This window comes from Gobius niger, assembly GCF_951799975.1.
Source record: "Gobius niger genome assembly, chromosome: 15".
Classification (NCBI taxonomy): Eukaryota; Metazoa; Chordata; class Actinopteri; order Gobiiformes; family Gobiidae; genus Gobius; species Gobius niger.
The window spans coordinates 29187097-29198389 of record NC_136866.1 but is presented as its reverse complement, the minus strand read 5'-3'; the positions used below and the strand labels follow the sequence as shown (position 1 = coordinate 29198389).

Below are 11293 nucleotides of genomic sequence, written 5' to 3'. Positions count from 1 at the left end.
ATTTTTGTTGATTTTTTGTCACATTTTTGTTGAATTTTTGTTGAATTTTTGTCACATTTTTGTTGAATTTTTGTTGAATTTTTATCACATTTTTGTCAAATTTTTGTCAAATTTTTGTCACATTTTTGTTGAATTTTCTCACATTTTTGTTGAGTTTTTGTCACATTTTTGTTGAATTTTTGTCACATTTTTGTTGAGTTTTTGTCACATTTTTGTTGAATTTTTGTCACATTTTTGTTGAATTTTTGTCACATTTTTGTTGATTTTTTGTCACATTTTTGTTGAATTTTTGTCACATTTTTGTCACATTTTTGTCATATTTTTGTTGATTTTTTGTCACATTTGTGTCACATTTTTGTTGAATTTTTGTCACATTTTTGTCACATTTTTGTCACATTTTTGTCACAATTTTGTTGCGATTTTGGTGCTTTTGTCCCAAGAAGCTTTTTGATTAGGGTAAAGCCAAACCGGAGAAAATGGGATCCGTTCAGGTGGGAGTTAAGAGGTTAACAGAACATGAAAAGGTGACCAAACATGTGGACTATTCATACTAATAAAATAAGTTGAATTAAACATTTCCTCACGTAAGAGTAAGGTTACTTTGGTTTGTGGACAGAGGAGTCGAGCCTGGAGTCCGATCCAGCTGCAGCAGCGACTTTCACACAGCTGTAGGTCACGTCCTCCTCCCCGGCTCTGCTCTTCTGGAAAACATTTATTCACATGATCATCAGAAGTCTCCATCCTCCAGACTGTCAGGGAGAATAACGCTCCTCATTCCTCTGCTGCCCCCTAGTGTCACAGCACGTCAGTAACACAACATCTGTACTGGCTTTACATGAGCTGAACTGATAATAAAGTAAATGTAAATATAGTAAATATAAGTGCTGTCGGCTTGGACTCACTCGGTTCTTGGTTTTCTTCTGGTTGATCTGAACGGAGGCGTAGGTGACTCCATCCTCAGGGTTCACCTGAAGGACAAGACCATATCTCAGTCCTTATGTTCGACATTCGCAGTGATTTGTCGAAGTGCTCCAGGTGTTATTACGCCTCACAATATAGTCCCCCTTTTAATCCAGTAAGAAAATCGACATGTTTAATTTTGTGTCACTAGACTTGGATCGTTTACCGCGGTGAAGTTAGTTTCACGTTGGACATTCGGCTCCAGCACCTACGGCGGGAGCTTCCCTTCACTACGTCCCACCCGCTCGGTCTGGGTTTGGGGAGGAACACGCTGAGGGCAGCGCTCTGAACTCTGGTCGTTCCAATTTAGGGACCGTCAGTAAATGACAGGGGCGGACTGGGACTGAAAAACAGCCCTGGACTCTGACCAGCCTGGCCCAAATAAGCGTAATTGTGCACTTCCACAAATACATATTTTAACCTCTGACCCAGTTCGGCTTTTTATTATTATTTTTTTGATCGGTATCATCAGCAAAAAGAGCGGGAAAGGTGGTCGTAGAAACAGAAGCAAAATCATTAATATAAATAATAAATAACACTGGTCCCAAAATTGAACCTTGTGGTGCACCATACTCCACGGAATTCCTTTTAGATTCATGTTTTTTGCAAATCTAAAAGCTTCTCGACTGGAGAGCAACAATGTAACGCCTCATTTGAAAGCTAAGGCCTTCAAAAGTGATGGAGACTTTTCGTCACGTCGCCACATTTTTGTCATATTTTTGTTGTTTTTTTAATCATTTTTTCTATCATTTTTTGTTGTGTTTTTCTCACGTTTTTGTAGTTTTTTTTGTCCGTGTTTTTGTTGACTTTTCATCCTCTTTTTGTCGCTATTTTGATGCTTTTCTTTTTAGCTTTTAGATTTGGGTAAAGCTGAGGCGGGACCGGTGACCCCAGAGCCAGTGGCCCTTCTGTGCTCTTCCAGAATGGACATGTGGCCAGTCCGCCCCTGGTAAAAGACTATCTTACATAATCGTATTGGTTTAAAAAAAATTATATCTTGTGAAAATTCAAAAAAATACTTTTAAAACTAATAAAAAATAATACGAATGTGGGAAAATGGACAAAATTGAATGTGTAGGCGTATATTATATCACTAATTCATTATTTTAGAATGTTTTATAACCATTGTTGAAGACTGTATGAATATACTTTTCAGTAGGTTTGGCATCATATGACCCAGAGACCCCATTCTAATTTATAATAGTAGTTCTAGTCCTGGGCCACAACATGCACTTTTTTGTTTCCCATTTTGGGGTTTTACATTTGACATTCGACCCAGTCACCCCAAACCACTTTACGAAATTAAATCTATTAAATCTCTGGGCAATGGGGCTCAGGCCATGAAATTCAGAAAAAAAAATCAGGAATTTTTCAAGGATTTTTGATGGAAAGTATGGGTTTTTCCTCAATAGCTTTTAGGGCATTTGTCCCAGTCACCCCAAACCACTTTACGAAGTTAATTCTAGCTCTGGGCTATGGGGCTCAGGCCATGAAATTGAGAAAAAAAAAGTTTGTTATGTTTTTTCATGGATTTTTGATGGAAAAGTGTGTTTTTTTCCCCAATAGCTTCTAGGGCATTTGACCCAGTGGCCCCAAATCACTTTACAAACATAGTACTACCTCTAAGCTATGGGGCTCAGGCCATGAAATTCAGAATAAAAGTTGTTCATGAATCTTTTCAAGGGTTTTTGATGGAAAAGTATGGGTTTTGTCACACCTCCCGAGTGTGCAGGGGCGGAGTTCTCTGGATAGCACCTGCAACAGATCTGCAATCAAGCTGATTCAAAGCCCACGCTCTCCAGCAGGACCAGATTGTTCCGTCCTGTGAGATGGTGATTTTTGATCGGCTACTTTAAGATTTTCTGAATACTTACCTGTTTGAGATACTTACCTTTGTTTCTTGTTTTTTTTAGTTTACTGCCTGCTCCGCTCCGAAGACTCCAGACAAGACTTTAATAAACCAGCTGCATTTTTTGATTTCTTGTGTCTATTTTTTGGGTTCTCCATTTTGAGCCATAACAGGTTTTTCCTCAATAGCTTTTAGGGCATTTGACCCATTGGCCCCAAACCACTTTACAAAAGTAGTGCTACCTCTAGGCTATGGGCCTCAGGGCATGAAATTCATAATAAAAGTTGCTCATGAATTTTTCAACGATTTTTGATAGAAAGTATGGGAAGTATGGGCCACTGGGTCAAATGCCCTAAAAGCTATTGAGGAAAAACCCATACTTTTCCATAAAAAATCCTTGATAAAATTCATGAACAGCATTTCTTCTGATTTTCATTGCCTGAGCCCCATAGCCTAGTAGTGGTAGTACTACTTTGGTAAAGTGATTTGGGGTCACTGGGTCAAATACCATAAAAGCTATTGAGGAAAAACCCATACTTCCTGTCAAAAATCCTTGAAAAATACATCTATTATTAAGCAGAATTACATGACCTGAGCCCCATAGCCCAGAGTGAGTACTATTTTTTTTTTATTTTCCCCAAAAATATTTGTTCAAAAGTTTACAAACCTGAAAATAGGAAATCAAAAACATGTGGCGGACCAGGCGTATTTTTATAAATATTATTGAGGTTTCTGCTTCACATGATTCCGAATATAGGCTTATTGAAAAAAAATTGAAAACATTCAACAGTCAGTATAAAATACAATAAAAGATTAAATTTGGTAGAAAATACACCTACAGATTACATTTAGACCAGGGGTGCCCAAAGTGGGGCCCACAATTCTGTTGGCCCGCCAGAGAGTGACCTACTTTTGCGCTGCTTGTGGTTAATACTAACTCTCTTCCATTCACTCTCAATGGTAAATATGGATGCAGTACACTTTTTGACCGCCAGCGTCAAATGGGGGGCGCTGTTTCTCTCCTTTCGCAAAATTAAGGAAACACTGTTGTGGTGTCTTGGTATTTTTCAATTACAGAGCGTTGTAGCAGCAACTTTCACAGTTTTCCAAATTTTATTGCAAAGGCTGTTACATTAACAACAGTATATGGTAAAAATTGACGAATTGATGCTGAACTGACACTTTCAAAATGATCTAATGTGGCATTTTCTTTGAGTTAACAAATGAGGTAAAGTTACTGTAGGTGCTGTAGATACAGGTGGGTTTTTTTTGCACTAAATTGCTACAGTTGTTGATTTTGTTTTACTAAAATTAGGCTTTTGCCATAGTTACCATTTGTTTTAATATAGCATGTTATTTGTGGTCACACCGCCTTTGCTCTGCCCTATCCCGTCAGACCTTGGAAGCTAAGCAGGGAAGGGCCTGGTCGGTACTTGGATGGGAGACCGTTTGGGAACACCAGGAAGCCTAGCGAATGTAGTGTGTGAGTGGTGGTGGTCAGAGGGGCCGATGGCACAGACTGGTTGCCTCGCTTCCGTCAGTCTACCCCAGGGCAGCTGTGGCTACAATAGTAGCTTACCACCACCAAGTATGGAGTGAATGAATAATGCAATGTAAAGCGTCTTTGAGTGTCCAGAAAAGCGCGATATAAAACCAATGCATCATTATTATTATTATTACTTGCATGGATAGAATCAAATGCAAATGTAGGCTATCGAAAAAATAAAAAGTAAATAAAACAAAGAAACTTTATAATTTTCAGTCATATGTGTTTTTCGTGCTTGACATCGCCGTGTTTGGCCCGCGACTCACAGGCACTTTTTCATTTTGGCCCTCGGAGACAAAAAGTTTGGGCACCCCTGATTTAGACGATCTCCATTCATTAATATATTTTTTTGTATCATATTGTTGATTCACAACTAAACATTTTTTTTTTTTAAACCAACGCCTTTTTCCAAAGAGAGAAATTCATAGCTCTACCACTTTGTTGTGAGAAATATATCATATAAGTGCCTGTACTTTACTTTGGGACGGCTAAAATAGCAGATACAGATCCTTTAAATCGGAGAAACCTGGAAGAGCTCGGTCGCTTCTAACTTCCCCCCCGTTTGGCCCCATAGAGGAGAGGAGGAGAGGCTAAATGCTAACAACGTCTCTGGTCTTTTTGTCTGTCTCTCATTCTTCTGGTCTTTGACAAATAGAAATAATAGTTAAAATTCTAACTGACCTAAAAAAGATAAAGTTAATTCTCATTTCAAGTCAGACAGTGAGAAAAAAATACAAATGTGTCTTTTTACAAACATGTACTTTACTCACAGTTTCTCCACTTGTGTCGCCACTTCCTGAAAACACAAAGTTTGGTTGAAGAAGTTTCCCGTGTGAATGTTCAGGTTTTATTCTGCTTCACTGTGGTTTCCTGCCCTTCCTCTTACTCAAGCACAAGTTACAAGAATCTAAGACACAAAACAGACTTAGTTACTTATTCAGCACTGCGTTGTTTGCAAGAACCATTTTAAATCTTTAGTCATCATTAAAAGATATGAGTTGTGAAAATGACTTGAGTTTTTTAACTGTTTCTAAATACTGTCAAATAAAAGTCCAGTTTGGCTTTACCCAAATCTGAAACTTCTAGAAAAAAAGTCTCAAAACAGCAACGAAAACAAAGATGAAAGTGAGAGCGACAAAAATGTGAGAGAAAAGCAACAGCAAAGCAATGAAGCAATCGTGACGACAACACAAGCAAAAAGATTTGTTTGGATCAGTTTTGTGGGTCATTACACTGGTCTATAGGCTGTAACCTTTTAGATTTGGGTAAAGCTGAAGTTGAGAAAATGCACTTGGTTATGGCGCGGGTTAAGAGGGTTTATACCATGGTCTGGGTGAATGCTGGATTCTGATTGGCTGGTGCATTATTTTGGTGTAACCGCACACGTAGTCCGGTAGTTAAATCACTGGGATATCACTCCGCTGTGGCGTCGCCATAGCAACACATGACACAGCTGAATCAGATAAAGGCGTAATTAGTGACTGACAGGAACGTATGAGATGGATTTCGTGTTAATTTCAACGTTTTTGGCCAAAACAAAACGTTTGCTAAATGTTTGTAGAGGAGAGTGAGCAGCTAGGTTAGCTACTGTTAATAACATATGAGCTTTACATTTCTATTGAAAACGGTTAAGGCTATTCATCATTTTCAGACGTACATAAAATGATCCTGCATTGAAGCATATTTGTCTGGATTAGTAAAGTCAAACATAAAAGTTTCAGTTGGGCCCAGGTGTGAGCGACTCCACCGCAGCTGTTTCCATAAACAGTTGAGCTGGTTGAGCTAGCTAGCTTTAGCTTCAGGTTAAACAGCGTAAAAGTGAAATAACTCCTGCCCACGAGTGCCGCATATCAGTGTTTACTTCCAGGGAAAAGTGTTTCCGGGTTAGTCCTGTTGTGTTGTGATTCTGTGCTGATGTTGTGTCGTTGAGCCTGACTGAGATCCTCGTAATAGCTGCGGAGAAAGACTCGCTCTGAGACCAGCCTTCAGTGACCGGCTAATAACCCACACAAGATAGTCCCGTAGTCTGGCAGATTTAGTGACTTTAGTAAATGAAAAAAACATTAGACGTTATAATGCAGGAAGAACAACACTGTGTCGGGCGTTAGAACCGTCTAATGCGGCTCCGAGTTGTTTAATCCTTACTAATATGTATTCTAATTACAAGTATTCTAAATACATGTATTGGGTTACTGCACTGGTTAAAAGCACCAACCCTAAGAAAGTTAAACCAGCCCCATGAAATATGGGGGAGTGCGGGTCTGATTATCCCATCAGACCCTGGGGCCCGATCTTGAGGGCCAAAGCAAACGTGGACTAGAGCAAAGGCGCACTCTGCACTCGTCCCGGCGGTGTCTGTGCAAACTCAGCGTGAAAATACTAGGGAGGCACCGATGCCACTTTTTCTAAAACCGATACGAGTACTTGGATTTAAGTACTCGCCGATACCGAATACCGACATGAGTACAAGGCATTTTCTTCAACGTTCTTACTTTTTTCACAGCAGATTGGTTTGTAATTAGTTATTTTACTCATGTACATTTCCTTAAGTAAAGTAGGCGACACATTTAAGAGCCGTTATATTAGAATTGTGCTGATGCCATTTATTTATTTATTTATTTTATTTTCATTTAATATAATTTTTAATTTTTATTGCTCTGTCCATCATAGACAGAAGAACCCATGTCCAAAAGCTCCCAATGCCTGAGCTTTATTCACTTATGTATTTGTATTTAACAATAGTATTGCGATGGTTACTTAAAGGTACACTGTGTAACATTTTGGACTATACTTTGGCGGCAAAACAAAACCTGCTCCTGATGACCAGCTCAACACAGAAAATACTATTTTTGCATTGGGTGATCAAAGAATGGATTTTGATGAGGACCTAACCTGTTTAAATCTCAAATTCTCCTGACTTTAGTCACCGCTGGAGACGTACCCTCTCCCGATAAAGTTTACAGTCATATCTTAGAGGTGATTCTCATAAAAGTTTGTTTGTACATTTATGAGGTATTTTTCAATGAAAATATCTGTCATAAAATAAATGCTTGTGTTTCAATTTAATTTGTTGGGTAAAATTCTACGCGTTGTGGCTTTAAATGGTCTCTTTTCGTCTTTACTTCAGCTCCGTGTAGATTTTCTCGTGTGTTTGTAGTAACTTACAAATGGTATTGGTTTCTGGTATCGGGACCTCATTAATGAGTACGAGTACAAGCATGTGGTATCGGCCCAATACCACATGGAGGACATTGAGGAGGTGGACAGTTTCAAGTACCTGGGTGTTCACCTCAACAATAAACTGGACTGGTCCCACAACACCAACGCCCTGTACAAGAAGGGCCAAAGTCGCCTCCACCTTCTGAGGAGACTGAGGTCCTTCAGAGTGAGCAGGCCTCTGTTCAGGACTTTTTATGACTCTGTGGTGGCCTCTGCTCTCCACTACGCTGCCGTGTGCTGGGCCCCGGGCCGCACAGAGCGGGACAAGAACAGACTGAACAAGCTGGTCAGGAGGGCCAGCTCCGTCCTGGGCTGCCCCCTGGACTCTGTGGAGGAGGTGAGGGACGGGAGGGTGTTAGCCAAGCTCACCTCCATCATGGACAACACCTCCCACCCACTGCACGGGACTGTAGAAGAGCTGAGCAGCTCTCTCAGTGGCAGACTGAGACACCCTCAGTGCAGGACGGAGCGCTACCGCAAAGCCTTCATCCCCACTGCTGTCAGACTGTGCAATAAGACTGTGAAGTAACATGTGCAATAATCTCTGCATCAGCTGCACTTTATTAACTCTGAGTGATCTTCTTGAACGCCGACTGTAACAAGTGAATGTCTCCTTTGTGAGATCAATAAAGGATCATCTTATCTTCTCTTACTGGTATTGGTGCATCCCTAGAAAATACTGTCAACATAGATGGCACGTAGGTCGACTACACTACCACAAATTAAGTAGAGTCATTTACTGACGGTCCCTAAATCTGACCGGCCATTAGTCTACGAGAGATGGGACCCCCCCCCTCCGAATATTGACGGGTATTTCACACACTGCTTATGCCTTTAAACTCGCTCTTAAGGTTGGAACTTCCTTGTTTAAATGTTGACATACACTGATCAAAGGCGTGAGAAAAGTTCCGTTCCTTCGTAATATTAACCATAAACCAGGTCCAAACATCTGTAGCATTAGTTAAAAGCTAATTCTCCATTAAACCTCTGGCCTCCACCTCAGTTTTACAACACAGGGCAGTGATCTCCAACCTTTTCACTCAGGGAGCCACTTTCTCTCATTCTTTATAGTGAAATGTAATGCTTTATGTTCATGTCCAAACCTCTGCATCTCCTCCAGAGCATCAGCGCCACAAACGCCAGGATCAGAGTCGCCGCTATAACCACGGGGACGGCCACTGTCAGCAGCTGATCTGCAGAAAGAGAAGGAAATGAAGACGAGTGTTTGACCTGATGGAAGAGGCCGTGGTGGATCATGTACAAGTCTCTGTGTCGAGGTTTCTCTCAGGAGTCGTTTTGGTGCTGAGTGATTGGACTGAGGCGCCGGTGCTCGGGGACGTCTCAGGAGGAGTTGCAGTTTTCTCGTCTAAGGAAATAGACAATGTTTTAGTCATAAACTCTAAGATTTTTAAGACAAAATGACCTGGTTTCTCACCTTGAGGAGCCCGAGGAAACAGAGGGAAGATCTCATTTGTAAATCTCTGTTTAGCTTCACACTTCAGAGTCTTGTAAAACGGAGACGGAGGAGACGGATCCTTAAAGGAGACCGAGGCCGAACAGCCGGGAGAGCGAGACATCTGCAGCTCTTCATTATCTCCGGTCACTTCTTCATTGTCGTTCAACCATTTCACTTCATGGACGCAGATCCAAGGCGAGGTCACGGAGCAGGTGAGAGTCACTCTGTCGTCTTCCTGTTCCTGAGACACTGGTGAGAATTATGCACAATAACAGAGAACCAGTTATTTTTATTTTAAATGTGACTTTTAAAAATAAAAAGAAGGATCAGGCATCAATCTACAAATCACTCACCTGACGCTACACGCAGATAAAATCGAGTCTCTTCATTCTCTCTTTTACTTTGTTGACACGTGTATATTTCTATTTTCTGTTTCTTTGTGACTCTGTGTAAAACCAGGGAGCAGTTCTGGAGGAGACTCACGGATGAACTCACTGCATCATCTTTCTTTCCATTACTAAAAAAGACTCTATAATCTGGGTAATTGCCAATTAACCAGTTTGTGAACTGGCACTCGGTTTGATCTGGAAGAACATTTTCACACGACAAAGTGACGTCATCTCCTTCTCTCACAGTCGGATAGAAAAACCCTCCGTCTGAGCCTGAAATACAAAACAAGAAGTGCAGCAATTACAAAACAATTTCAAAATGCTCTTGTCGAGACATTTGTAATTTCTCAGGAAAAAAGACACTTCCTTATTCCTTCAGTCTCTTCAACATCAGAGAGACTCATATGTATAATAAGACATTTGACAACATGAAGTCAATAGTGTTGAGGTAACGTATCACAAAAGTAACTGAGGAATATAAGTAATATATTAGTCATTACAGTTTAAGTAACTCGAGTTGCATTTAAAGGGTTTGTGTTGAAATGACAAACTCATGTTAAACCCTGGTTTAGAGAGAATGAAGGAAAAGTAAATCTGTGACTGCACTTTAGATCAGTGGCTTTATTACTATTTTATACTTTGCCAAAACTCACTCAAAGTGTGACTCAGTTAACAGTGATACTGTATGTAATACAAACATCACAGTTTAAAGTTTGTTATTTGCTCAGCACTGGTCTCCACAGCCCTGGTGCTCCAGGACCGAGCAGGGGGAACTCAGACCTACTTCTACCTTCCAACCCAGAGACGCCATGACCCCGCCCCCTACATTATTCTAACTCTAAACATTTGTAAAACTACAATATTAACCTGTTCAGGACGGCCGTCCCTAATCAGGGACTGATTCCAGTTCCATTTACTTTCATACAGTATTTAGACAAATTATATTTCGACCAATACAGACATGTGGCACAGATTTTTAAACAGGCAATTCTCCCCAAAACATCTATTCCAGTCATGGAACACCATCACATAAATCAAAACATTCATTAAAAAAACATGAAAATCGAGCATTAAAATTAAGCATTTCTTAACCATATTAAATTATTTGTGGTCCAATCATAGGTTGACTGGATTTTTTTGGTCCAAAATATTCAAGTAAAATATAATTCAACAAAAATTTCCACAAAATACTCTTTTTGGAAAATTTGGCTCATTATTTTCAATTTTCACGGTCAGAAATTACCTAAAATTACTCCACAAATGAGAAAATCTTCTAGTAAACAAACTTTTTGGCAATTCCAGTTCTGTTCCCTTAAAGGAATAGGCCACCGTTTTTACATACTTTGATATGCTCTTACCTCACTTTAGACGTGTTAATATATCCCCGTCTGGTCTTTGTCCGTGCGCTCTGTCAGGCAAACGGAGCACATACGCAGCCTCTCCCACATGTCACATAGCTCCAAAAAAGCTCACGATAGAAGCTACCAAGCTCTTCCACGTGTTCCCTATTTAAATAAAGTTACGTGAAGTGTTTTCATGCGAAGTATATTTACCCAGAAATGTAGCATGTCGATTTTATAAGCAAATAAAAAGGGGGACTATATTGTGAGGTGTAATGATACGAGGAGCAAAACGTCCGCGCAGTAACTCCTAAAGGTTATTGACGGAAGTGAGCGGGGGAAGTCTTTAGGAGTTACTGCGCGGACGCTGTGCTCCTCGTATCATTACGCCTCACAATATAGTCCCCCTTTTTATTTGCTTTTAAAATCGACACGTTACATTTCTGGGTAAATATACTTCGCATGAAAACACTTCACGTAACTTTATTTAAATAGGGAACACGTGGAAGAGCTTGGTAGCTTCTATCGTGAGCT

At 40.2% G+C, this 11293-nt stretch overlaps 1 long non-coding RNA gene across 1 annotated transcript in view; it reads left to right on the top strand.

Annotated features, from left to right (window-relative positions):
- The window catches only part of LOC306974471, a 30528-nt gene that overhangs the window by 7228 nt on the left and 12007 nt on the right, over window positions 1–11293 (top strand). The gene's annotated exons all lie outside the window — the stretch shown is intronic.